The following is a 2,572-nucleotide window of genomic DNA, read 5'->3' as shown; positions in this document are numbered from 1 at the left end:
CGAAGGAAAATTATTACAACTGTATCTATAGGGTAGCCACAGAGTGTTCCACAAGGTCGTGCCACACACTCCCGGTAAAGTAACTTATTGGGTAGTCGGACCACTACACTGTGAGGGGGTGAAAAGTGTCGAGTCGAGGATACTCGACTCCGATTGGCTGGCATTCTGACCAATCGGGGTATACCTTCGTTTGGTCCGTGTCCTACACGTGACACATCCGTGTAAATGATGTGATGTTCGGTTATTAGGGACGACTGGCCATCCGATCTATTCGTTTGCAGATTGGTTAAAGAGAATCTCAAATAACTAAGGAGAACCCGTGGTAGTGCCAATTTTCAACAAAGGGGCCCGGCTGAGGCTATTACCACAACCTCGGAAACAATTTGTCGTTAGTTCATCACATACAAATTGGACCTGCACGATAAATACCTCGTTTTCGACTGTATAGTTATACACAGTCGCTGAGTGGCGCTTTAGGTATCACTGACTTGTGTCAACAGCACTCCTATCACATCCATGTAGAGACCGTGTAATTTGGTGGGCGTTATATTTAAAAAAGTGTTAACCCTTACGCAAAGACGGAGAGCGACTGGAACAAACACTTAAAGACGCTTTTAAGGTGCATATAAACCAAGTTAAGCTTCTATTTATTATCAAGGTTCTACGGAGCCTTTCATGAACTCATAGCTCACAAAAATGAAAAATCGAAAAGTTGTGATAATAGTGATATTCAAGGGGTCCGTCACAAATGCGGATCAGATCAACCCAGGTCGTAACGATACTGTTGACATCACTTATCTTTCGTTGCCTTATTACATTATGTGAACTTATGACTCGAGGGAAGCAAGCGGGATTCTGGTTTGGTTGGTGCTAGAACCACGCAATATGTACAAATGACCCACAACCTTAGTGTTTCTGGCTTTTCAAGGCGTGTTCGAATAAGTTGACGATTCCGTTCTCCTTAGCACACTTGCGCACCCAGGTTTTGAACATTATAAGCTCTGTATTCCCATACGTCTGGGCATTTGGGAATGTACTGGAGCCTTCCGGAAGCTTCTGTATCCAAACTGGTGATCTTCAGGGGTACCCACTGCTTCCATTCCTATTTAATTTGGTGCTGGGCGAGATAGTGACACGAACACTACAACGTCCAAATAGCTACTGGTGGAACCTTGTCGATCTTTCATATTCAGACGAGGTCGTTCTCGTCTTCAAAGGTGCAAGGTTAATTACCAAGTCTACTCCAACAGCAATCAGAGTCATACGTGCCGCACATGTACGGTCGCATTCATGATGTCATGGTCACTTGGGCATCCTTATTTTCGGCCGAAATCTGACAAATACAGGCTTTTCGAAAGGTTGGTTTACCGTCTGGATAATATGGAGTATTAGGACAAACACGGATCCCGGAATTTTCTCCCTCAATGTTATCACCGAGCAAGGTGTGATTTGGTTGCCTTCGGATAGCTAGCCCAGCGTGATCCCGGACACGAACTATTGGGCTGCTGGTCACGACGACTTACGAATATGTTGTTTGCTCATGAATGAAGAATTTGGAGGCTACGAACGTCTAGGGTTGTTATTCTCTTGGAGGTCACTGCCCACTGTTTTCTTCTGGGTCATAAACCGTGCTCCGAAGTGCATTGGTTCGAGTAACTACAGCTTCGTTCACCGTGGATAAGGAAAGTAAAGGAAGACGGTCCAATCAGTTCGTTGACGTCAGATGGTTCTGTTCGCCCGTTTATGACCCACTAAGCAGGGCAGCTTCGACACCTTTTAAGACTGGATATGTTGCCAGTGACAGGGTACTGCCAGGTTGCCCAATCCTAGAAAGTAGTCGAGATATGGAGGTCGGGTTCGAACCACGTACCTTCCAGTTAGTAAATTCGCGCTCTAATCACTGAGCCACCTCGTCCCCTTGCCATCTCAAAGAGTGCAATGTAGACAGTCGTGAATCGATTCCATAACTCGAGTACACCTACTGATTCTAATAAGAAATGACCAGTTTCGGGTTCTTTACGTATTACTGACCGGAGCACCGATTGCTCTTAAGAAAGAGTGCAAGCCAACATGAAAAAAGTTCAACTGTAGCACTTAACCGCCTAACTGCCATGGCACCCGAAGGTTGGACGAGGTCTGAGATACTGCCACGTTGCCCAAGCCTAGACAGGGGAGGTCAAGAGACAGAGGTCGGATTCTAATCACGTACCTTCCGCTCAGTAAATTCGCGTTCTAACCACTTGGGCCGGGGCAACATGGGTTTATAATGTACGAACTTTCACATTCTTGTCCAACTACAACAAAAAAGAAGTTTACTATCTGGTGTCGAGGGTTCGGAAAATACGTTCCGATGTTGCTCTTGTACGTGAATTGGATGTATTAGAAACATCCTTACGGAAAGTTGTTACAATGGTCGGTTTATCTCACATGATGTGCGGGACAGAACCGAAACAAAAGCAACCGAAACTGTCGGAACAAACAACTTCTCCTGATGTTTCCCTCTAACCGATGTGCAAACCTTCCGCTCAATTCGCGTTCTAACCACTTGGGCCGGGGCAACATGGGTTTATAA

Source organism: Opisthorchis viverrini, assembly GCF_000715545.1.
Source record: "Opisthorchis viverrini unplaced genomic scaffold opera_v5_21, whole genome shotgun sequence".
In the NCBI taxonomy this organism is placed as follows: Eukaryota; Metazoa; Platyhelminthes; class Trematoda; order Opisthorchiida; family Opisthorchiidae; genus Opisthorchis; species Opisthorchis viverrini.
Note: the sequence above shows the minus strand (reverse complement) of the source record.